This window comes from Lontra canadensis, unplaced genomic scaffold (genome assembly GCF_010015895.1).
Source record: "Lontra canadensis isolate GAN:19392208 unplaced genomic scaffold, GSC_riverotter_1.0 scaffold9, whole genome shotgun sequence".
NCBI lineage: Eukaryota > Metazoa > Chordata > Mammalia > Carnivora > Mustelidae > Lontra > Lontra canadensis.
Genome location: NW_022631003.1, coordinates 22456632 through 22482894, shown reverse-complemented (window position 1 = coordinate 22482894; position 26263 = coordinate 22456632). Strand labels below are relative to the sequence as shown.

The 26263-nt window shown below is 37.8% G+C and overlaps 1 protein-coding gene across 2 annotated transcripts in view; it reads left to right on the top strand.

The window, feature by feature from the left end:
- EPS8 (epidermal growth factor receptor pathway substrate 8) overlaps positions 1 to 26263 on the top strand; it is a 179412-nt gene that overhangs the window by 38114 nt on the left and 115035 nt on the right. The window contains exon 2 of one of the 2 annotated variants that reach the window (XM_032855076.1): positions 21363 to 21433. The exons of the other annotated variant lie outside the window; for it this stretch is intronic. The gene's annotated coding sequence lies outside the window, so the exon portion shown is untranslated. The remainder of the gene's footprint in view (positions 1 to 21362; positions 21434 to 26263) is intronic. 2 annotated transcript variants of the gene reach the window in all.

Here is a 26263-nt window from a genome sequence, read left to right as displayed (position 1 = left end):
TGATATGGTGTGGAGAGATTCAGGATTTCCATTCCTGTTTTCCCTTTCCTGCCAAGCTCATAACCCCTGCTAACTCCATCCTTTCCCTCATTTGCCTGCAGTTTTGTTTCGGACTCTGGACTCTTTGGGATAGAACAGGAGCCATTTAAACTTCTTTTTTTCCAAATGGGACAAGTATCCTAATTGATACTTGATAATTGATACAGGCCAACACTGACTGTGACAGAATCTTCTCCTCATCCGCCTGGCACAGGGCGAGAATTCATACAGTAGAAGAATGGCATGAAACTGTGCCTCCTAACAGTGTCCATTGGGATAAAGCTAATGCCCATTTGGGAGACACAACACAGTGACTTCTTTTGCCAGGCTTGATTGTTCTGCTCGGTCCCAAGCCAGATGGCAACCTGGTGGGGGAACCATGGGCTCTGGCCTTTCCCCAGCCCCCTCATATCTAAGATAAAATTCCCAGCTGTTCCTTTGCAGCCCTTACCCTGTGGAAACAGTAATTGCTCTCACTGTTACATGGTATTTACATAATTTTGTTTAAATTTGTAACTATAGTACTACCAGTATAGCTTTATTAGTAATATGAAAGCTTCAGATTGCTTGCCAGAATTCAAGAATGGAATCCATTTAACACCAGGCTGTTTAAGTATTGAAAGAGCTTCTGGAGTGAGCGTGGGAGAGGAAGTGTGAAGACTGGAATTATGGAACTAGTGTAGCTCATGTGCTATATATAGTTATTTTGATCACTAGAAATACTTGTAGCAAGGTTTGGATTAGTTTTAGTACCTTTTATCTTTTTGTCACTCTCTGACATATGTAAGACAGAAATGAGCATCCAAGTTCTCCCTCAAGTGGATGTGTATCTACTGAATCAGATGGTACTTACGCTTTTGTGCCCGAGTTGCGGTATAATATGAAGTATGCCTCATTTGAGTAGTGGTAATAGAATGCATATCTGTTATGATTTGTTTTAAAGTTTCAAATGGAGTTGGAGGTATATGAAGAAATCAAGAGAGAATTCTGAACAAGAAACAAATTCATTTCATAGCGATTCATCTGCATGGATCTTCCATTTTAACTCTAGCTTTGCTTCCTGAAATTATGATGCATTCCTAATAGTATTCTTAAATTACATTTTATTTAATTAAAAAAAAATCTTTTTGACAGTAACAGAGAAAACCCAGGAATTTTATTGATGTTTCTGAGACATGTAAATGTTTCTAAACAAACCTAAGTAATTTGGTAGGTTTAGGGGGAAAACACTTATTCCTGTTGGCCTACACTTGTATCTCTTGTTCACCACTGGATTTGTAGCTCTAGGAAATGTCCTGATTTCATAAGGATCCGATTACAGCCTGAAGCACATTTCTGTTAGACATGTTTCAAATGAATGATGCTTATCCTACAAATGCTTTTTCTAACATAACATCACTGAAATGATGTAGCTAATATTGTTGATGTCATTAGAAAAGTAATCATTGCCTTGCCTTCCTCGTAGGATTTGATGAAATGAAATACAGTAGTAGATTCAAGTCTTTTTTAAGATTTTAGGCGATCAATAACTATAAAGAGACATTATTATTATTATTACAATTTAACTTTTCTACTATTACTTTTATCACAACCAACATCACTGTTAACATCTTCACCATTGGAGTATAATTTCTCTGACCCATCTTCTCTATTTACTGACTAAATTTACCAGAAAAGAGAAGGCACATCATTCTAATTGGTAATCTGGAATTTCTAATTGGAGACTTTTTAATTGTTTTTCTTGGAGAATCTGAGGCCCACTGTAATAGTAATCTTGACACTGGACCCCTAAATTTCTTCCCCCCCTCTGCTGAATTTAATTGAGGTATAATTGATAAATAAAAATTGTATGTATTTAAAATATACAATGTGATGGTTTGATTACATTGTGAAATTATTACCATAATCAGTTAACACACCCATCACCTCACATAATTAACTTTTTTTTGTTTTTTGTTTTTGTTTTGATGTGGCAAGAGCAATTAAGATCTCTACTCTCTTAGCAAATTTCAAGTATAGAAAACAGTGAAATCAGAGGGGAAGACGTACCATGAGAGATTATGGACTCCTGGAAAGAAACTGAGGATTTCAGAGGGGAGGGGGTGGGGGGAACGTTAATCTGGTGACGGGTATTAAGGAGGACATGTATTGCTGGAGCACTGGGTGTTATACGCAAACAATGAATCATGGAATATTACATCAAAAACTAATGATGTACTGTATGGTGACTAACATAACATAATACAAAAAAAAGGAAAAAAAAAGAAAACACTATTACTGAGTCTAGTCTCCATGCTATACATTAGATCCCCAGAACTTATTTGTCTTTCAACTGGAAGTTTATATCCTTTGATCAACATCTCCCCTTTCCCCCTCACTCCCCAAGCCCCTGGCAAACACTATTCTATTTGCTGGTTCTATGAGTTTATCTTTTTTTAGATTTCACATATAAGTGAGATCATACAATATTTGTCTTGTTTTGCCTGGCTCATTTCACTTAGCATAATGTCCTCCAAGTTCATTTATGTTGTCATAAATGGCAAGATTTCCTTCTTTCCATTGGCTGAATAATACTCCAGTGTGTGTATATGTAGCACATTTTCTTTATCCATTCATCCCTTGACTGACACTTAGGTTGTTTCCATATGTCGACTATTGGAAATAATGATACAGTGAAAATGGGATTGTATCTCTTTGAGATACTGTTTTTATTTCCTTTGTATATATGCCCAGAAGAGATTGCTTCTGGGAATGAGATTGCTAGATCACATGGTAGTTCCATTTTTAATTTTTTGAGGAACCTCCGTACTGTTTTCCATAATGGCTGTACCAATTTACATTCCCACCAACAGTGAATAAGGGCTCTCTTTTCTCTATCCACTTGCCAACACTTGTTATCTCTTGTTGATGATAGCTATCCTAACAGGTGTGAGGTGATATCACACTGTGGTTTTGATTTACATTTCCCTGATGATTAGTGATGTTAAGCATCTTTTATGTATTTGTTTGCTATTTGTGTGTCTTATTGGGCAAAATGTTTATTTAGGTCCCTTGCTCATTTAAAAACCATTATTTTTTTTCTATTAAATTGTGTTCCTTATATATTTTGGACATTGACCTCTTATCAGATATACAGTTTGCAAAGACACATTCCCTTTAATTTCATTCCCGAGAGTATTTGGTTTCTGTTTTAAGGCTTTGTCTAGTCATGAAGGGCCAGTTCTGTCCTTTGGAGACTTTTAAGAAGCCTGACTCATTAGCTTCTGACTTGATAGCAAATATTGTTGCTGTTGATTCTGTGTTAACTTTGTGCTACAGTTGGTAATTGGATTTCTGTCTTGCTTGTATGGTAATTACCCCAGACCTAGTCACAGTTTTCCTATATTGACTCTTTGTCTCAGCCTTAAGAACCTGCCCAGAATCCCTTAATTCTCTTTAATTTCCTAAATTTAGCTGACCGCCCTTCCCAGCCTTCCCATACCCACACACAGATTTAAGTCCTGTTTGAGTCTCCCGTTTCTTCACCAGCAATCCAGTTCACATGTTATCTGAACTATGGTATACATGGGATTTGGTAGGTCTGGTGCTAAGGAGAAGGGAAGGTGTCCACAGGTACAAAGAAGGGGAAAGTGACATGAACATAGCAGAAAAGTACAAAAAGACAGATACATTTCTTTATTCACAAGGTTATGAACTTTGCAGAGAGAAGAAATCTTGTCTCCTTGTTTACTGCTCTATCTTTATAAAACTGTCTAAAACTGCCCAGCATTTAACCTGTGCAGTAAATACTTGCTGAATGACTGGGAGATTCACTGAATTGACTGGTTTGCCCGGAGGGCACTTTAATGTGAACTTTTAGGGACTGGGATCATTTTAACCTTGTTTATCACTAGAACGCCAGCTATTTTTGTTGAATGAATAAGTAATAGGATTACTGGAGTAGAGGCTAGAATGCTGAAGTTGATAATGCAAAATCTTGAATGTCATGCCAAGGATCTGGTGGTTCTCATGACAAGAAAAAGGTCAGAATTCAGGATCTTACTGTCCACATCTACTGCCTAATGTAGTAAGAGTTTTACTCTCTAAGTATACTCTTGAGCCAAAGGGTTCAGAAAGCAAATCCTTTTGATGCTGAGGAAAGAAGGGTTATTTTTATATAGGATATTCATTTTTGAGTTAAGTCTAATATCTAAATAGGTAGATATGTTTCCAAAACATGCTTTTAAAAATTGCTTGTATGAATAGTTAACACTTTTATATACATCAGTTCCAGAAATAGTTTCTTTTTAATGTCATGTGAATAAAGCTGTGCTTTCAGGGACTCAACAAGGTGATGAAAGGCATCCACTGTTTTCATTCTTTCTGGTCTCTTTTGGCATTCTGTGGTGTTAAGCAAGTATTTACTGCTTCAGGCTCCTTGAATCCGGGTGCTGGAGTGAGTGTTTCTAGGTGTCAAAATACACCTCTTCATCTGCCTTTATCTCTGGACACTAGCATGAGCCATTTTAGGCCATAGGTATATATACTTTCCCAATACTATTACTCTGGAAAAGTGAAATCTATCCAGCGTACAAACTAAAGGTTTTATTGAGGAGGAGGGCTTATCTTGATAGATGCACTTAAAGAAATTTCTTCTCAATTGTCTTATCTTCATTGAGTGCTTGTACTGCTTAGGGGATGATAAATATTAGTCTTACATATAAATAGGAGTATTTTTTTCCCTCTTTTTTTTTTCTTTTTGTGCATGTGTGTCTGCCATAGGATAGTGTGTAAAGCTAGGCTTGCTAAATGAAGAGTAATTGTTTCTGCTAGGTAAACCTAAAACCGGAGTTGGAATTAGGGCAGGGCTATGGCAATCGCACACTGAGCACCAGAATGGCAGGTGTGTCCTCTACAGGGTAGGGGATCACTGTCACTCTTGGCTCCCTGCTTTCTCCTTATCATCATCCAAGCACCCGGCAGGCTCAGAAAGATAGAGTCCAACTCTCCAGGCAGTTGTCCTCAGCAGGAGGGAACCAGGGAAAGTTATCGTCTGGAAATCATGGCTTTAGGGGGCAAAAGGCAGGAAGCTTGAGGTTTTTGAAATGTAAATATTCTTTGGCAGGTGATCAGTTCTTCTTTGATGAATTATTCTAGCCCCTCTAGATTCTTGAGTACGGATTCTTTTTAGGCTTATTGTTGTAGGATATCACAAGTAAAATCCCCTAACCAATGTTGGAAAACCTAGAAAATAGGAAAATAATGATCTATAATTTTAATATACAGGGACAATTGCTTACTATTTCTGTATTTGATTTTAATGGTGAACAAAATGCTTGCTCCGTGTTATTTTGATGAGGATCATTTCTATTTCCACCACTACTACTGGAATAATTGTTCTTGTCTTTGTCCTCCTCCTCATCAGATATTTATTAAGCAAGGAAAGTTCTAGGAAGAGGTGGAGAGGATAAATAAGTGGAAGATGTGACTTCTCTTTTTAAAGGAGATGATTATTTTCTATTTTGGACTGAACATATGTCCTAAGAAAGTAAAATTAAGATATATGATTTACTCATTATGTAAATGATCATTAATCTCCCTTATATGCTAGGCACTGCCCTGAGTATTTGCGAAATAATGTTGAATAAAATAGAGTTTCTGTCCTTAAATTTAATGTCCAGGGGAGGTGATGGACAAGCAAGTAAGAATTTCAATAAATTGTAACATGTGAATTGTCAGTGAAATGCCACAGAGAGTGCTTGCTATAGGAAGATATTATATTAAAAGATGTATGAAATAGCATATTGGACAGTTTGGAAGCCAGAATAAAAACATTTTTTTGGCCTGGGTGGCTCAGTTAGTTAAGCGTCTGCCTCCAGCTCAGGTCATGATCCCAGGGTCCTGGGCTCAAGCCCCAGGGTGGGGCACCCTGCTGGGTAGGGAGTCTCCTTCTCCCCGTGCCTCTCCTCCCACTTGTTCTCTCAATCTCTCTCTCTCTCTCTCTCAATAAATAAAATCTTTAAAAAAACCCTCTTTTAAGTCTTTATTTCTTACATTGCCCCTTAGTAAGAGCCAAGGCATAACCTTAAATAGTCCAGTAATAAAACATTCTGCTAACAATGAAAGTGTTATAGTTAAGGTACATTTCATTCAGCTCTTCCAAAGGAACACAGGCATGGATCTTGTGCAATTTGGTTAAATAGGCCTTAAATTCTTTCTAGCATCAATTGTCTTAGTATTTGCTTTTGTCAGGAGTTTAATGATAACATCTGAGAAAGTGTGTGAAGTACTGATGTTCTGTGGTATGGATTAAAAAGAAGACCTTGTTTTATATGCTAGGTTGGCAAGTGTCAAGGTTTGTATTCCATTATGAAATTTAAGAAACCTGATCTGCATTTTTTTTCTTTTGTTCAGGCAATGTATGTTTTCACCTCTGCAAGGAGGGATTTGTTGAAAGAGAGAGAGCTTAGGTCCATCATACCTTGGATATTTTGTCTCTATCTGCCATAAAACTTATTGTAGAATAGAATTTTTCTTAGCCAATTACTGTTTTATGCCACCTTTGTGTGTTTTATTTTCTTTATGTCAGATAAAAGAAATCAGAGCTTTTTTATACATTGAGTTGTTCAGTTCCAGAGGGAAAAACACCAAGAGAGCTATGGAATTTCTCTCCCTAGAGATCTTTAAGAAAAGGTGTTCAGATGCTTAACTGTCTGAAATTGTTTATGTGGAGTTATGTGTGTCCTACTTTAAAAAGCAAGACATATAAAAACCCAGACTTAAGAAAATTGGTATCATTAAGGATGATTCTTCTCTTATTTTAGTTTTCCTGTTAGGTAAATTTATTTGATAATAAATACTTACAATTGGTGAATATTTGATTTATGAATATTACTTACATAATGTCTTAATTTGCATTATGAAGCATTTTTTCTGTTATGGGAACACTTTTACATAATTGTGTTATTTGAGTCTCAAAGGTCTTTTTTTTTTTTATTTTTAAAGATTTTACTTTATTTATTTATTTGACAGAGAGAGAGATCACAGGGAGGCAAAGAGGCAGGCAGAGAGAGGCGGGAAGCAAGCTCCCTGCTGAGGAGAGAGCCCGATGCAGGACTCGATCCCAGGACCCTGAGACCATGACCTGAGCTGAAGGCAGAGGCTTAACCCACTGAGTCACTCAGGCACCCCTGAATCTCAAAGGTCTTATGTAGTAGACAAGGCTGGTATTATGACGATCCCCATTTTGCTGCTGAGATATCTGAGGACACGAGTTTGTGAGACTTTCCTGTGGTGATATGTTAGTAAATGGTGGGTTTGGCACAGGCCTTCTGAGAGCACATTCTTTGCTCTTTTTAGTATGTTAAGGGGCACTGATTTTTTTTTTGTAAATGAGTATTGGTTCTGTTGTATGTCAAAAATCAGGTCTGTGTGGTATCTCTGGGTCCTTGTTTTCTCCTTTCGGTAAACTGAATGATCCCCGGGGGGAACTGAGAGCGTGTTTGGCCTTCCTTCCCAGTTATTATTTCATCAACTGGCATTTTCTTATCAGTGCGGTTTTGGAGAGGGTAATTGGGGGTTCTCAGATCAGCTCATAAAAAATAACTTACAAAATTACTGAATTGATATGATTGGAACTAACTTGCTGCTCATAAAATAGTATGGTTTGGTGTTTAAAAATTGGTTTTTCCTTGGAAACGGAGTGAATTTGTTGATGCTAAAATTAAGTACTTTCACTAACTACATTGATATCCACTTCATCTGAGCATTGATAAATTAGACTGTGCACTTCAAAGAACCAAAATAAAATCAGTTCATTAACTATTGAGTCCTTTAATGGGGGCCACAGCTTAAAGGTTAAATTTTAGAGTTAATGGGGCCAGATACATACAAGGAATAAAATCTCTAGGAAGTAAAAGGACATATTATTGATAATTACTAGGTAATTATCACTAAACTTTGTGTGTTGAAATATTTTTTCCTTATACCTCTGGTTTGGGAATCTTCCCCCCCCCCCCAAACATTTAGTGCATACATAATACAGAGTGTAAAAAATTTGCAAATGTCAGAAAAGGACAAAGAAGAACACAATTCCTTGTAACCCTTCTGTTTGAGAATGTTTTTGGTAAGAGAAGGGTGAGGTCATTTTAGAAGAAGGAATAAGTATGGCACAAGCATGACTGACATATTCAGGAGCATATAGACAGTAGCTAAGGGTAGGAGAATACTTGCTGGGGGATAGTTGTAGATGAGTTCAATTAGCTCCGTTACGTTGGACCATGAATTCCAGGACAAGAGATTTGTTACTCTCAAAGTAAGTGATCGCAGAGTTCTTATAGCCTAGGACTCATGTTTTCTAGCTAAGGAAACCAAAATGATCATTCAAATAAGTGGAGAAATTGGGGCTAAAACCCAGCCTTCTTGATTACCGAAGTGAATATTGCTTCTATTAGGTGATCTTATATATTTCCATCTTTGGTTCTGGGATAGAAGAAAGCAAAGTAAAAACATTGCTTTTTAAGAGTGAATTTTCAGTCTTAGAAAAAGGATTAGAAGGAGATGTTAGGGGGCGCCTGGGTGGCTCGGTGGGTTAAAGCCTCTGCCTTTGGCTCAGGTCATGATCCCAGGGTCCTGGGATCGAGCCCCACATCGGGCTCTCTGCTCTGAGAAGAGCCAGCTTCCTCCTCTCTCTCTGCCTGCCTCCCTGCCTACTTGTGATCTCTCTCACTGTCAAATAAATAAATAAAATCTTTAAAAAAAAAAAAAAAAGAAGGAGAGGTTAGTTGAAATAGAAAGACCAGTTAAGTATATTTTAATAATCCTGGCATGAGGAGATCCAGAGTGGAAAAGATGGAGAAGTCAGTAACAACGAGAGTTTCAAGCTGAGTGATCAGAAAGTTGCATTAAAATAAATGAGTAAATTTGGAGAGTAAACTTGTTTTGTGGGGAAGATCAAGTTCTGTGTTGAATAAATTAGGAAATCAGGGAGAAATGTTTTATTGGATAAGAGTATGGGGCTAATATTATAAATGTTAAATTACACTTTGCAGATAATGAGGATTGACTAGTAGTATACATGTATTATAGGACTAATTTCTTCACACGATAAAACTGAGGGCAGTTTAATTCCAGAAAATCTCCCTAAGACTGTTGCTTCAAGAAAGAATAACTTGTCTGTTAGATGTGTCACTGAATGAAACATCTGGTTAATTAACTGGTGTGGGCAGGCTCATCTCAAAAAGACCTTTACTGGCTTGATTGTGTGATGCTTCTTCTCTAATAAAGGTATCAGGTGGATATGCAACTCCATGTAAAACCTGTGTATTACAGAAAATGGCCTAACCTTTTAGCCATTCTTTGCCAGAGTGGTTCATGATATTTTATGATGTGATCACTTTTTTTGTCCTGATTGTAAATCAGTTTAATAATGCCTACTGGTTTCATTTGGGCAATGCATTGCCCTAATCGATCACCATTTATTGTTTTTAAACTTCTTTGTATGAGCAAAACCAAATGTAACAACTGTTGATGTCTCTGCTAAGAGGTAGTGAACCTGAGCTGTTATCTATATGGCCCATGAAGGTTTTAAAGATGGGGCCCATGTCTTTGTTTACCTTCTCTTTGTGTATTTCTAAGGATTTTTAAGACTTTAAACCATATTTATTTATTTGTTTATTTTAAAGATTTTTTTTAAATTTATTTTAGAGCATGAGCGTGTTGGGGAGGAACAGAGGGAGAGGGCAGAGTCTGCTGCGGGTCTTGATCTCCCAACCCTGAGATCAAGACTTGAGCCAAAAATCAAGAGATAGACGCTTAACCGACTGAGCTACCCAGGTGCCCCTAAAATATATGTATTAACTGGATCTATACCTAACTGATTTACTTAAATTTGGGGGCCTCGATGTTCTCATAACTGGCCTTCCAGCATTTATCACATTATGTTATCTATCTGGGTTTGAGTCCAACTTCACTGCTTAGTGGCTGAATGGATTTGCAAGTTATTACAGTTCTCCATGCTTTTTTTCTTTTTTTCTTTTCTTTTCTTTTCTTTTTCTTCTTTTTTTTTTTTTTTTTTTTTTAGATCTAACAGTATTACTGCCTACCTTGTGGCCTTGCTGTGAGAATTAAATTATTAAACATGTCAAGCACTTGAAGAGCCTGGCACACAGCAAACTCTCAGATCCTGGCTATTGTTACTGGTACTGATCTGTTGCCCTCAACTCTCCTGTGAACCTTCATGGTTCATCCTTGTGTGCCATGTAATTGGCTAAGGAGGGAGGCAGAGGGAGGTGTCACAGGGTTTCTCATAGGATGAAACAGGAAGAGGCCAGCCTTTTTGTTACAAGAGCTATTTCCATTCTTGCTCGCCTCCACTCTAGGTGAAATCGTTTCCTTACTTGTCAACAATGACTGTACTGATCCCAACTTGGTGTTATCAGGAAAGCAGTTTGGTTAATCTAAGTTGGGAGTGGTTAATAGTTTCCCAGTGGCTTTTACCCTTTAGAAGGTATGTGCTAACCGGGGTGCCTGGCTGGCTCAGTGGGTATAGCATGAGACTCTTGATCTTGGGGTCATGAGTTCAGACCCCACGTTAGGCATAGAGCTCAGTTAAAAAAAAAAAAAAAGTATATGCTAACCACTTTTTTTTTTTTAAGATTTTATTTATTTATTTGACAAACAGAGATCACAAGCAGGCAGAGAGGCAGTCAGAGAGAGGGGGAAGCTGGTTCCCTGCTGAGCAGAGAGCCTGATGTAGGGCTCGGGGCTCAATCCCAGGACCCTGAGATTATGACCTGAGCCGAAGGCAGAGGCTTAACCCACTGAGCCACCCAGGTGTCCCTGTGCTAATTATTCTTATTGCTTGTCCTTGAAGCCTGCTCTGGTGAAGAACAGTGTTTTTAGATATACCTATATGGGTGGGGAGCCCCATGTAGGCAGTCTGGTTCTACCTGGGAATCTAAGCCTGAGGACAGCTCAGTAATAGTTTCTTTGCTGCTGCTGCTTTTGAACAGATGTACTTAGGTTAATGGCTTTGGACAACATGATGTATTAATGGTTTTTCTCATGATTTTGCTGTACAGGAGGTATTATTTCTATTTTACATACCTGGAAACTGAGGCTCAGTGTGGTTGATAAGTACCTTTCTTAAAGCCATGCAGTGATTCTTAAAGCTGAGATGTAAACTTGGGAAGAACTGTCTTACTCATTAGGCTTTACTATTTTACTCTAATGAAAGTTTCAGTGTCAAATCTACATTACTCCATGTACCTTAGGAAATCCCTGTTTAGTGGATTAGTGTGTGTATTTTTATGGGCTTTGTAGCTTTTAAGTTCTATATAGATGTTAGTCATTAATAGCGATCTAGTCTTTTATACACTTAGATTCTGCATCTCTCCTTTTCATTATTTTTCTAGTCTTGTTCACAGGATTTCTAGACTGCTAAGATTTTTTTCTTTAAGCATGATTTCTATCCTAAACTCTGTCTGCTGCTGTCTTAGAGTAGCTTCTGTTGATTAGGGTCCCTGTGTGGCAGAAAATGTAAGAGGAAAAAATGAAGGACTCCCCAAAGGAAACTAATGTTGCTTTCTAAAGCTTATTTAAATCTCAAGGGACTGTCAGAGTCTTTTTTTGAAAAGTTTTGTTTAATAGTAGTCTTCTGTTCAGGGGAGTCAGTGATTGAGAATGTGGATCACATTCAGACAGCCCTGGCTCAAATCCTTCCTCTGCTCTCTGACCTTGGGACTTTGGGTGTATTTTATAACCTCTTTAAGCCTTAGCCTTCACCTGTAAGATAGGAATAATAGGAATAATACTAATACTTACTCCTAGGATATCATAAAGATCACATGAATTTTTGGTAGAGTACTTTTCGCAGAGAGTGTTGTCAGTGAATGTTAGCTGGTGTGGCAGATTGGAGGCTACGCTTGGAAGAGGAACCGAGGGATAGGGTCTGTGCTGAATTTGAATGATCTGAAGTAGATGTGCCCTCTGCAGAATAAGGGTAGGATAAGACCACAATGGAAGTCTCTCTAGGTTCTGGTCCCAGGATTAGTAGGCTCAGTCCCACCATGGAGTGTTTAACAAGGGGGTACTTAATGATTTGATCCAGAAGTCCTTAGGGAAGCAAGTGTATACACTCGTATGTGAATTCAGCAAACACATGTTAAGCAGTTGCTGTTGCCAGGCACTCTCTATGCTGATGATACCCCCCTCAAAAAAAAGTTTTCCTTTGTCTTTTTGGAGCTTATATTCCAATTATGGGACTAGTATGTAAAGCAGTGAATGATAAAACAAGTTATGACAAAAGAAAGCTTTAAGGTACATGGGAGATATGCCCTAGGGCCTCAGTTGAGTTGGAAGAAAGGTCATTCTTATTGCTACTTTATCTTCAAGGGTAAGAATTTTCTTACAGAACCATTAGTCCAGTGAATTACTTTGGTATTTTTAGGGTAGACTTATCCATCAAACACCAAAGATAAATTCCAGATATAATTTACATTTGGTTATGTGACTGAAAGCAGCCTATCTTGAAACATTTGTAACAACATTATTTATCCCCAAATCTTTACAACTTAGGTAAATAAAAGTTATAGGCAAATTCTTGTCCTGCTGATTACATAAAGGACACTCATAGCTTCAGTGTATAAAGGGGTTTCTTAGTTCATCAGAGTGGATATGTTTTTCAAATTATTATTTATACCAGTGGAGAATATTGTTGGCATTTGGAGAGAAGTCAGTTTATTTTCTTTTCTTTTATTTTTAAGATTTTATTTATTTATTTGACAGAGCTCACAAGTAGGCAGAGAGGCAGGCAGAGAGAGAGGGGGAAGCAGGCTCCCCATTGAGCAGAGAGCTTGATGCAGGGCTCAATCCCAGGACCCTGAGACCGTGACCCGAGCCGAAGGCAGAGGCTTAACCCACCGAGCCACCCAGGCACCCCGAGAAGTGAGTTTAATATCAGGAGACATAACAGTACTATTAGCTATCAGAATAATGATTAGATATTGACAATTAGAATATTAGCTACTGTGAAACACTAACAGAACAGTGCTAGGAGATGTGTGTGTGTGTGTGTGTGTGTCTATACTGGCACTTTTGTAGCTTATATGAAAGATTAAAATATATTCTATCTTTTATAATATATCAAATCCACATATCACAACACTATATGGAAGAAATTATTTTTTTTCATTTTACAGATAAAGGAGTTGGAACTTGCTTGAGATGATGTAAAACTTAAGTGAGGGATCAAAAATTGTATTTCAAAGCCTTTGTTCTTTTCACCTTTTTATGATGAATACAACTGTTTCTCACTTAATAGGATTCATCATACAATAAAAATTACATATGTATTATCCATATATGAAGAATTTGAGCCAAACTGTGCACCCCAGTAGTTCACCATATGTCTTCCTAGTGCCAGCTGACATGAACAAAAAACTTTGGAAGTAAAACATTTAAAGTCTGGCAGTTTGCTTATATTTTTAAAATCACTACTTTTCCATTTTCAGAGAAATTGCTGTTTTCAATGTACTAGCTATACTTAATAGAGTTCGACCGTGGGGCTCCTGGGTGGCCCAGTGGGTTGAGCCTCTGCCTTCAGCTCGGGTCATGATCATGGCATCCTGGGATCAAGCCCTGCGTCGGGCTCTCTGCTCAGCAGGGAGCCTGCTTCCTCCTCTTTCTCTCTGCCTGCCTCTCTGCCTACTTGTGATCTCTCTGTCAAATAAATAAATTAAAAAAAATCTAAAAAAAAAAAAGAGTTCGACCGTTACTTATATACAGAATATAACATTTAAAAAAAAATTTTAATTTTTTTTATTAACATATAATGTATTATTAGCCCCAGGAGTACATGTCTGTGAATCGCCAGGTTTACACACTTCCCAGCACTCACCATAGCACATACCTTCCCCAATGTCCATAACCCAACCACCCTCTCCCTACCCCCCACCCCCAGCAACCCTCTGTTTGTTTTGTGAAGGTTAAGAGTCTCTTGTGGTTTGTCTCCCTCCTGATCCCATCTTGTTTCATTTATTCCTTTCCTACCCCCCAAACCCCCCACGTTGCCTCTCAACTTCCTCATATGAGGGAGATCATATGATAATTGTCTCAGAACATTACATTTTAGTTAAACAATTAAGACACATATCTACTAGTTCAGACATGAGTTAGAATTATTATTTTGTTATAACATAGGAACATGTAGTTACGTTTTAAATTCTTAAAAGTACATTGTTACAAAATGTAAGTACCATTTATTTTGATTTATTTTATACTTCATATTTTTTTTAAATTGTATTTTGGAAACCTTCAAATATACAAGGTAGACAGAATAGCAGAATGAACCCCTATGTAGCCACCATCAGGCTTTAGCAGTTATTAACTCTGGGCTAATCTTGGTTCATCCATCTGCCCACTTCTTCCTTCCCTTGTGAAACAAAGCAGATCTCAGATACCACCATTGTGTATGTAATAATTTCAGTATGTTATTTTTTTTTTAAGATTTTATTTATTCATTTGAGAGAGAGTGAATGAGAGAGGAAAGACAGAGAGATTGAGAGCATGAGCCCAGGAAGGAGGGGCAGAGGGAGAGGAAGAAGCAGACTCCCCGCTGATCAAGGAACCCCATGTGGGGCTCGATCTCAGGGCCCTGGGATTGTGACCTGATCCAAAGGCAGATGTTTAACTGACTGAGCCACACAGGAGCCCCTCAGTATGTCATTCTAAAAGATAAAAACCCCTTTAAAATGTTATAACCATAATTTAATTATCATACCTGAAAATAAAAGTTATTTCTGAGTATTATTAAATATTTAGTTAATAGTTGATTTGCCAGTGGCTTCATAAGTCTTCTTTTTATATTTTGATTCAAGGTCCAAATAATGTTCTTTATGGTTATTGATATGTATTTTGCTAGATATTGCTGATGATGTCTCTGTGGTACAGTTTAACATGTACTTCTCTCCTGTGTATTTTTTATAAGGTGATAGAAGGATCTAGAGGCTTAATCAAATGCAGATTCCCTTCCTTCCTCCCTCTATCACTCCCTCCCTCACTCCCTCCCTCCCTCTCTTTGTTTCTTCCTTCCTTCTTCCCTCTCTCCCACCTCCTGCTCTTTCTTCCCTTCTTTTTTTTCCTCCCTTTGTTCCCATGTTTTGTACGTGAATGCTATTTCTTCTTCCATCCGGAGATATAAAATATATGGTGGCTTTTCTTTTTTTCATACTATTAGCTATTTTGCCTAGATACTTTAATTCATTAGGAGTTGCAGAATATGGTATTTTAATTTCTACTTTATATTGATTTATTATCTGGAATTGTCTATAAAGAAAAACTCTCCCTCATCTACTACATCTCCTATTTGTTTAGCTAATTGTACAGTTTATATTAAGAAGTTTGAGTTGGGACACCTGGGTGGCTCAGTCCATAAGTGTCTGCCTTTGGCTTGGGTCATGATCCCAGGGTCCTGGGATTGAGTGCCACATTCCACTCCTTGCTCAGCGGAGAGTCTGCTCCCTCTGCTTGCTCTGCCTGCTGCTTCCCCTGCTTGTGTTCTCTTTGACAAATAAATAAAATATTTTTTAAAAAGTTTGAGTAAATGCTTGATTCTATATCAGTTTCTTGAGTTTTTATAATAAGTAGGAGTCATTGGGGGAAAATTTGACATTTTTATGAAAAGCATCTGGAGACATGAGCTGAGATCAAGAGTCAGATGCTTACCCAACTGAGCTGCCCAGGCACCCCTGATAGTAGATCTTTTTTAAAACAATGTGTGATGCTTTGAGAAGTATACATTCTTTCTTTTTTATTTTTATTTATTTTTAAAATTTCTTTTCAGTGTTCCTGAATTCAGTGTTTATGCACCACACCCAGTGCTCCATGCAATACGTGCCCTCCATAATACCCACGACCAGGCTCACCCAACCTCCCACCCCCCGCCCCTCCAAAACCCTCAGATTGTTTTTCAGAGTCCACAGTCTCTCATGGTTCGTCTCCCCCTCCAATTTCCCCCAACTCCCTTCTCCTTTTCATCTCCCCATGCCCTCCGTGTTATTCCTTATGCTCCACAAATAAGCGAAATCATACGATAATTGACTCTCTCTGCTTGACTTATTTCACTCAGCATAATCTCTTCCAGTCCCGTCCACATTCATACAAAAGTTGGGTATTCATCCTTTCTGATGGAGGCATAATACTCCATTGTAGATATGGACCACATCTTCCTTATCCATTCGTCCGTTGAAGGGCATCTTGGTTCTTTCCACAGTTTGGCAACTTTGTCCATTGCTGCTATGAACATTGGGGTACAGATGGCCCTTCTTTTCACTCCATCTGTATCTTTGGGGTAAATACTCAGCAGTGCAATTGCAGGGTCATAGGGAAGCTCTATTTTTAATTTCTTAAGGAATCTCCACACTGTTTTCCAAAGTGGCTGCACCAACTTGCATTCCCACCCACTGTGTAAGAGGGTTCCCCTTTCTCCACATCCTCTCCAACACTTGTTGTTTACTGTCTTGTTAATTTTGGCCATTCTAAATGGTGTAAGGTGGTATCTCAATGTGGTTTTGATTTGAATCTCCTGGATGGCTAGAGATGATGAACATTTTTTCTTGTGTCTGTTAGCCATTTGTATGTCTTCATTGGAGAAGTGTCTGTTCATATCTTCTGCCCATTTTTTGACATGATTATCTGTTTTGTGTGTGTTGAGTTTGAGGAGTTTTTCATAGATCTTGGATATCAGCCTTTTGTCTGTATTGTCATTTGCAAATATCTTCTCCCATTCCGAGGGTTGCCTTTTTATTTTGTTGACTATTTCCTTTGCTGTGCGGAAGCTTTCGATTTTGATGAAGTCCCAAAAAATCATTTTCGCTTTTGTTTCCTTTGCCTTTGGAAACATATTTGAAAGAAGTTGCTGTGGCCGATGTTAAAGAGGTTCTGCCTATGTTCTCCTCTAGGATTCTGATGGATTCCTGCCTCACTTGTGGTCTTTTATCCATTTCGAGTTTATCTTTGTATATGGTGTAAGAGAATGGTCGAGTTTCTTCCTCTATACCTAGCTGTCCAATTTTCCCAGCACCATTTATTGGAGAGACTGTCTTTTTTCCACTGTGTATTTTTTCCTGCTTTGTCGAAGATTATTTGACGATAGAGTTGAAGGTCCATATCTGGGCTCTCTACTCTGTTCCACTGGTCTATGTGTCTGTTTTTATGCCAGTACCATGCTGTCTTGGTGATCACAGCTTTGTAGTAAAGCTTGAAATCAGGCAACGTGATGTCCCCAGTTTTGTTTTTCTTTTTCAACATTTCCTTAGCAATTCGGGGTCTCTTCTGATTCCATCCAAATTTTAGGCTTGTTTGCTCCAGTTCTTTGAAAAATGCCAGTGGAATTTTGATTGGAATGGCATTGAAAGTATAGATTGTTCTAGGCAGTATAGACATTTTAACAATGTTTATTCTTCCGATCCATGAGCATGGAATGGTCTTCCATTTTTTGGTGTCTTCTTGAATTTCTTTCATGAGTGTTCTGTAGTTCCTTGAGTACAAATCCTTTACCTCTTTGGCTAGGTTTATTCCCAGGTATCTTATCGTTCTTGGTGCTGTAGTAAATGGAATCGATTCTCTAATTTCCCTTTCTGTATTTTCATTGTTAGTGTATTAGAAAGCAACTGATTTCTGTGCACTGATTTTGTATCCTGCCACATTACTGAATTGCTGAATGAGTTCTAGTAGTTTGGAGTTGGAGTCTTTTGGGTTTTCCATATAAAGTATCATGTCATCTGCAAAGAGAGATAGTTTGACTTCTTCATTGCCAATTTGAAGACATTTTATTTCTCTTTGTTGTTTGATTGCTGTTGCTAGGACTTCTAATACTATGTTGAACAAGAGTGGTGAAAGTGGGCATCCTTGTTGTGTTGGGAGGGAAGGCTGTCAGCTTTTTCCCATTGAGGATGATATTTGCTATATGTTTTTCATAGAAAGATTTTATGAACTTGATGAATGTTCCCTCTATCCCTATACTTTGAAGTATTTTAATCAGGAATGGATGCTGTATCTTGTCAAATGCATTTTCTGCATCAGTTGAGAGGACCATGTGGTTCTTCTCTCTTCTCTTATTGATTTGTTCTATCACATTGATTGATTTGCGAATGTTGAGCCCCCCTTGTAACCCAGGGATAAATCCCACCTGGTCATGGTGGATAATCTTTTTAATGTACTGTTGGATCCTATTAGCTAGGATCTTGTTGAGAATCTTAGCAAAACTGAATCAGGAAGAAACCGACAACCTGAATAGAACAATAGCTAGTAACGAGATTGAAGCAGTGATCAAAAACCTCCCAGGGGCGCCTGGGTGGCTCAGTGGGTTAAAGCCTCTGCCTTTGGCTTAGGTCATGATCCCAGGATCCTGGGATCAAGCCCCGCACCAGGCTCTCTGCTCGGCAGGGAGCCTGCTTCCTCCTCTCTCTGCCTGCTTCTCTGCCTACTTGTGATCTCTGTCAAATAAATAAATAAAAAATCTTAAAAAACAAAACAAAACAAAACAAAACAAGAACCTCCCAAAAAACAAGAACCCAGGACCTGATGGATTCCCTGGGGAATTCTACCAAACTTTGAAAAAAGAAATAATACCTATTCTCCTGAAGCTGTTTCTAAGAATTGAAGCAGAAAGAAAACTTCCAGACTCTTTTTATGAAGCTGGCATTACCCTGATCCCCAAACCAGGCAAAGACCCCACCAAAAAGGAGAATTTCAGATCAATATCCATGATGAATATGGATGCTAAGATTCTCGAGAAGTATACTGTAAGACATCACTAGACATTTAGTTCCCTCTTAGGTATCTAGTGGTGAAAAGCATGGATTCGAAAGCCAGACTTCCAGTATTTAAATTTTGTTTCTTAGCTAGTATAACTTTGGGCAAATTATTGTCTGTGTGCCTCCATTTTCTTATTTTTAAACCAGGAAAATAATAGAACCTTCGTCATACGGTTGTTGCTGAGGGTTGAATGTGTTCAAACATGTTAGGCTCTGAGAGCAGAGCTTAGAACATAATAAATTCTCAATAAATGTTAACTGTTGTCAGTAGCTTTCTTTGCTATTGCAGTAAAAAAGGAGGGAGGGAATTTTTTTTTTTTAAAGATTTTATTTAATTATTTGACAGAGAGAGATCACAAGTAGGCAGAGAGGCAGACAGAGAGAGAGAGGGAGAAGCAGGCTCCCCACTGAGCAGAGAGGCCAAGGTGGGGCTCCATTCCAGGACCCTGAGATAAAGACCCGAGCCTAAAGCAGAGGCTTACCCACTGAGCCACCCGGGTGCTCTGGAGGGAGGGAATTTTTGATGGCTCATTTTTAATACGTGTCACAGAGTTTTACTTTTGATTTATCTTTTCTTGTGTACTTTATATGTTCCAGCCTTTTTAAGGTCACACTTACAACCCTTTCTAAATTAAAGTGTCTCAGCATTGCACATCAACATTTAAGAGACAACCAAATACTATATGTCTCTTACTTATACCTCTGTTATACAACTAAATAGTGTTAAAATTTATTTATATATATGGTGGCATTTTCTGTTGAACTGTGAACTTTATGAGGGGAGAGACTTCACACTATTGTATCTAATATAGTGCTTGGTCTTAATTATGTGGCGTAAGTCCTCTGTATTTGCTCATTTAACTACATTAGCATCTCATTTATTAGGTTTTACTAGTAATATCCTTTTCAGATTCACAAACAAGTGCATTTCCTAGCTATCTACTTCTTGAGTTAAAGTATAATTCTTTATTTTTAAATTTATTTTATTTTTTATTAACATATAATGTATTATTTGTTTCAGGGGTACAAGTCTGTGATTCATTAGTCTTACATAATTCACAGTGCTCACCATTGCACGTACCCTTCCAAGTGTCCATCACCCAGCCACCCCATCCCTCCCACCCCTCAAGTATAATTCTTTACATATTAGATTTTTTAAAATTTATTTTTAAATTATTAATATGTTAATTTTTCTTTCCAGTATCAAGTACTTTCTTGTCTTCTTAAATAGAATATAATTTATCACTGTGCATACTCTTTATTTGGATTATAATATGGGTGTAATATAGTGCATGGTCCTGTGGTTCTATATCAAATATTTTCAGGATGCCTTATGATTTTTTTCTTCCCATTGTATGTCATATTTCTCTTGTTATTATAATCTATCAGTTTCTCTCTGCTCTTTTCTTTATGTACCTCCAGCAACCCTAGCTCCCCAAATTCAGATTTAATGAATCTGACCAGTGCTTCTAAACTGCTGTGGATTGATTTGATTGCCAACTTCATTTGAACTTTTTCTAAAATGAGATTTTAAATGATCTAAACTGAGCTTCAGGGCATTTTCTGAGTAAAATGGGGAAGTTTAACACAGAGACTTTGTGGCATCTATTTAACTAGCCGTGTAACTTTTTAATTTACTCTGTGACATTGCTGAGGTTGTCACTGATGTGTGGCCTCTAGGCAAGTGAGTTAAGTTTATATGAGGATCTGAACAGAAGAATGAATTGCCGATCTTCAGTATTTCCATGCTGTTATAGAGTTGGGATTCAAATTCAAACTCCTGTACTCCAGAGTCGCTTTTCGTTGCTCTTAGAATCATGTGACAAAGAAGTCCATACTGCAATTATTAGTTCTTAAGCATTATACGGTATTAGTGATTGTTTTGATTTTTTTAAATTTAATTAATCTTTTTAGTGATCTTTTTCTATTTTAAGCACAAACTCTTTGTCTTGTTTAACTTTAAAAACATTTTCACACATATGGATTCTTTATCTAATGGATAGATGCCTACTTACAATATATTACAATATTGTAAGTTACACAGATATGTCATTTAAAAACAGGCTCTTATAGTGTGGGTCTGCATTGTAAATACCTAGGTTACTATGTGTGTTTGTACACTTTGAGCTGAATATACAAGTCTAATTATATATAGGAAAAAATTGAATATTCCTATTCTATAAATATAGTTTGTGAAATGCTAGATAAATGTGAAAAGATGCAAAATAAAGTAACTCTGAGGCATGGGTATGTTCAGATCCTAGTATAAGTCTTAGAAGTTTAGTTTGTTTGGAAGTTAAGTACTTCTCAGAGGATTCATCAGATGGCATGTTAGTGTGCTCATTGCAATATTTGATCCTTTATGACTTCTTCCTCTTTATCTTTTCCATCCATTAAATTTTTAATCTACATAAAAAGAGAACAAAAAATTTAAGTGAAAGAGAGCAAATATACATATTAAATAAGAGCAGGTACTGCTGTCATACCTCAAAAGAGATTTTATTTTTATTCAGTTATTTTTATCCACAGGTCATTTTTAACACTGCTCTCATTGGACTGAAGTAGAAGCATAAGAATTGGAGCATATTTTCATTTTTAAGGTGGGTCCATTTGTAGAAAAATTTAGCTACTTAAAGCCTCTGCTGTTTCTTAGGAAATTTTGACATTTGCATGTATTCTGAGAAATACTATGGTTATCTGTGACATGCCGTTAGTGTGAAGTTTTGGGAGAGCCCCAGGCTGAATCTGGAGCTCCCCCCACCTTCATGCCCAGTCCTGGTTACCTGACTTCTCTGTGCCAGTTTGCCTATTTTTTTTTTAAGATTTTATTTATTTATTTGACAGAGAGAGAGATCACAAGTAGGCAGAGAGGCAGGCAGAGAGAGAGGAAGGGAAGCAGGCTCCCCGCTGAGCAGAGAGCCCGATGTGGGACTCGATCCCAGGACCCCAAGATCATGACCCGAGCTGAAGGCAGAGGCTTTAACCCACTGAGCCACCCAGGCACCCTGGTTTGCCTAGTTTTAAAATGGGAACGATGGGCCTATGGACTCTGTTTACCTTCCATATTACATGTTGTGAGAATAAATTGAGATCATGCATATGTAAGTATCTTATTAAGAAAAATGTAAGGTGGAGATATTAGTACTGTGAACTGTCAGTGAGTTAAATGGGAATTAACAGTTATGTGCAGAGAATCTGTGTAAGTATGAAATTTTTGGATGTAACTGTCGCTCAGCCACCGGAATAGTAGGAAGACTGTGCCATCTTATCTATTGTTTCTGAGAGAACTGGCAAGCACAAAAGAAGAGGGGAAGTAAGAGGAGGAAGAAGTGGCAGAGGAAAGAAAGCCAAACCAATTAGATGGCTCTGAAAATATTGGCATTTTTAGAACTAAAAATTTCTTTGCTTATTAGGATGTATTTGAAAAGATTATTAATCTATGGATTAAAAAAATGCATTTTCTTTTGAAAACCTGTTACGTTGGGGCACCTGGGTGGCTCAGTTAAGTGTCTGTGTTTGGCTCTGGTCATGATCCCAGGGTCCTGGGACAGAGTCCCAGATGGGCTCATTGCTCAGCGGGGAGCCTGCTTCTCCCTCTTCCTGCCGCTCCCCCTACTTGTGTCCTTTTTCTCTCTTTCTTTCTGACAAATAAAATCTTAAAAAAAAAAAAAAAAGTCAACCTGTTACATCTTTTCAAACTTTTATATTCAGTATTTTACTTTCTTGCTGTGGGAAAAACATCTAATTCTGATTTTTCTCTTCCCTGGAGTTTCAGCCATTCATCCGGATGCCTTAGTGTCTGAGGCCTGAATAAAAAACGGAATAGGTGTTTGTTCTCACTCCATCGGTTTTTGTTCATTTGTTTTGTTTGTCTTCTTAATGTCCTCTATTTGTCTTGTTTTTCTTCAGCTCACCTGGCCCATGTCATGTCTTACCTCTTTCTGGGCTTCAGTGTTGGCACATAACCTGGTATTCTGGGTCTCCCAGATTGTACCCTGAGGCTTTTCAAAGGTGCCAGGATACTATTTAGCAAATGTGATTACTGTATTTCTTTCTAGTAACTATGTTTTGAGAGTAATTTACTTATGTCTTGGGAGAGAAAGATAGTAGTAAATCGGGAAAATGGTAGTAAGTTTCCTGTCTTCCTGCACTCTGTCTTTGGGTGTCATGGATTCTGGTGTGATGGTCATGACTGTAGCTAGATGATTTGGTCGAATGTTGCCACTGCTATCTCTGGGTCTTAGTCCAGAAGAAAATGTGATGTTTTTCTCACAAAATGGACTTATTCTTTCTTTGTCGAGTGACTGAGGAGGCGGTGTTCAAGGTTCTTCCCAGCGATCAGGGACTGTCTCTTAATCTCCAGTGCCAGCTCAACAGTTTTAATTCTCCTGCTGCTACTTTCACCTGTAATTTATTGTTTGGCTGAGTCATCTGGCAACTACTTCTGTGTTCTCTTAATATAGTTGCAAGGCATATTCTTTTGTATTTTGTTTCTTACTTAGTAAATAAGTGGCTTATTTAGTTCCACTTATAAGTCATTTCTTTGGTTTCCCAGAAGAAGTAATTGACCAGTCTAAAGAAGCATAATTGTAGGGGGATTTTACCAATTGCTTTTCTTTTTCGATGGTTGTTGTAGGCTGTAGGAGAAAGCCTGTTCATAGTTGTCACCATCTGACATTAATAAAATTTTGTGAAGTGTCCTCTTGAGCCTCACACTTCATGGTTGTAAAATGGGTATCGTGTTACTGACATTATAGGATGGTTAGGATTAAAGGAGATAGCATGCAGAGAGCGGCCAGGACAACCACACCTGGGGCCTTAGTCGGGGAAGCCTCTGACTCTTAATTTTGGCGTAGGTCATGATCTCAGGGTTGTGAGATTGAGCCCTGCATCTGGTTTTGTGCTCAGTGGGGAGTCTGATTGAAATTCTCTCTCTCCCTCTCCATCTACCCCCCACCCCACTCTGTGATCTCTCTCTGCCTTTCTTTCTAAAATAAATAAGTAAATAAATCTTAAAAGGGATAAAAATAAAAAGTGCCCAGTGTGGTATGGACACAAATATGTGTGTGGGTAATTATTGTCATTGGTGATTTATCCTCTTTCCTCAATTTTTTATCATTGTCATGGTTGTGAGATAAAGCCAGAAGGGACTTATGGATAGGTTAGCTTGTAATGGAATGCAGTGTTGACAGATCAGGTCTCTTGTTGAAGTTGTGTGGAGTTGTGGATTCTTTGAATCATTACAAGTCCAAGCTTAGAGATAGGTCAGCATGTCTGACTCAAGTTACTGAGATGGTTAATTGGTCACTATTGAGCTGTTTTGGAGAATAGTGTTAGAGTTTTTTTGAAATGCACAGTTTAGCTTCGGATTTAATTGCTCTCAGAAGTAGGCAGTCATTTAAACTATCTTTGTAGAAACAACACACAAAAGTATTAAGCACTTAAAACATTTACCTTTTCAGTGTGTATTTCTGTTTTATGGATATGATGAAAAATTCTACAAAATCAGATTTTATTTTATATTTTTTAAAGATTTTATTTATTTGAGAGAGAGAAAACTAGAGAGCACAGAGGGAGGGAGAAGCAGACTCCCCACTGAGCAGGGAGCCTGATGCAGGATTTGATCCCAGGCCTCTGGTATCACAAACTGAGCTGAAGGCAGACGCAACCTACTGAGCCACTCAGGTGCCCCCAAAATCAAATTTTAAAGAACAGAAATATATAGTGATTAATCATTCATTTTCCTTTTGCCTACACAGTGGCACACTTTACTTTCTGTCTTTCATCTTAGAGTGTGAGCATACAGGCTGTAGGGAGTAGAAAACAAACAGCACACCCAGTGACTTCTTGCTGTCCGTTTGGGGATGATTGAAGACAGTGATGCTTACATAGAATGCAATGAAATCTTTTTATGCAAGAAAAAAGATGTTTCTATTTGGAAAATACCCTAGCTCTTTGGATCTTCAGTGTAAAGTTTGCATGAGGTGAAAAAGACCTGAGTGAGTGAAATATTTAAAATGGTGAAAAGCGGGGCACCTGGGTGGCTCAGTGGGTTAAGCCTCTACCTTCGGCTCAGGTCATGATCTCAGGGTCTTGGGATCAAGCCCCGCATTGGGCTCTCTGTGCAGCGGGGAGCCTGCTTCCCCCTCGCTTTCTGCCTGCTTCTCTGCTTACTTGTGATCTCTGTCTGTGAATAAATAAAGAAAAATCTTTAATTAAAAAGAAAAAATATAAAATGGTGAAAAGCTTATCTTAAAATTTTTATATTCTGAATTTAAGCCTTAAAATATTTTGCAAAGAGAATAAATATTTCCGAGAGGACAAAGATTCTGTTTAGGGGATTTGATTAAATCAGTGAAAAACTTGGATAACAAACATTTTGATTCTTCTATCCAAAGAGGATTGATTAACAGATGATGTAAAGATGTGACTTTAAGGTCCTATAAGGCATATTGTTGACTGAACTTTCTGCTTCAGATGCATTTCTGAAATGAGTAACTGGAATATTGAGACATCATATGGAAGCTTGTCATTTGTCAATCCATTTTTTAAAAAAAATACTTAACATCTAATAGGTCTTCTGTACTATTAAACGTTTTCTTTAAAAAAAGATTTTCTTATTTACATGTAGATAAGGAGCTCATGTGGTTTCTATTTTTTTAGTTACGTGGGAAATGTAATTATTTTCTGAGGACGGGTGACGGAAAAGTAGAGCCATGCCATATTATGACTGGAGAGTATGGTTACTATGGAGAATTTATTGTGGAATCAACAAGATGATAAAGTGTTGATAGCCAACAGTCAGAGACCAACTAAGACTGTTAGAGATTTATACAATGTCTGATTGTCAAGTTTATAATTCTCCTTGGTAATCCAGGAAGCATATGTAAAGAAGGTTGAGTAATGATAGGCCACAGTAAAGCCTCTGCCCTCAAAAAGTTCATAGTTTCATTGACCAATGTTCTGTTTTAAAGCCTCTGAGTTTCTAAGCTCCTTGTAGACATGAGTAGCTGAGTTCTAATTTATCTTATCGAATCTATGTTTTTCAGATCATTTCCAAGTACCGAGCCCAGTGTTTGGAATATATATTGGTTAAGTGAAACTGTCAATATGGAATCAAGTGCTAGAGGGAAAGGCTGTGCTTTTATTCTTAAGAGTGGCTAACAGCACATGAAGTAACTTCCCTATAGAGGAATTACACTGGTTTTCTCTTCAAAAACCATGTAGGCACGAGGGGAATAGAAAGTGAAATACTTAAAGTTATGGGAAAACCACACCTCCAACTACCAACCTAGAATTCCCAAATTATCTTTCAAAATGAAGGAGACATAAAGACTTTCTGAGATAAAACAAGGACAATACCAAAAAATCTTTAAAACAAAAAAACAAAAAAAACAAGGACGGTACCTCACTGGGAATTTGTCACCTGT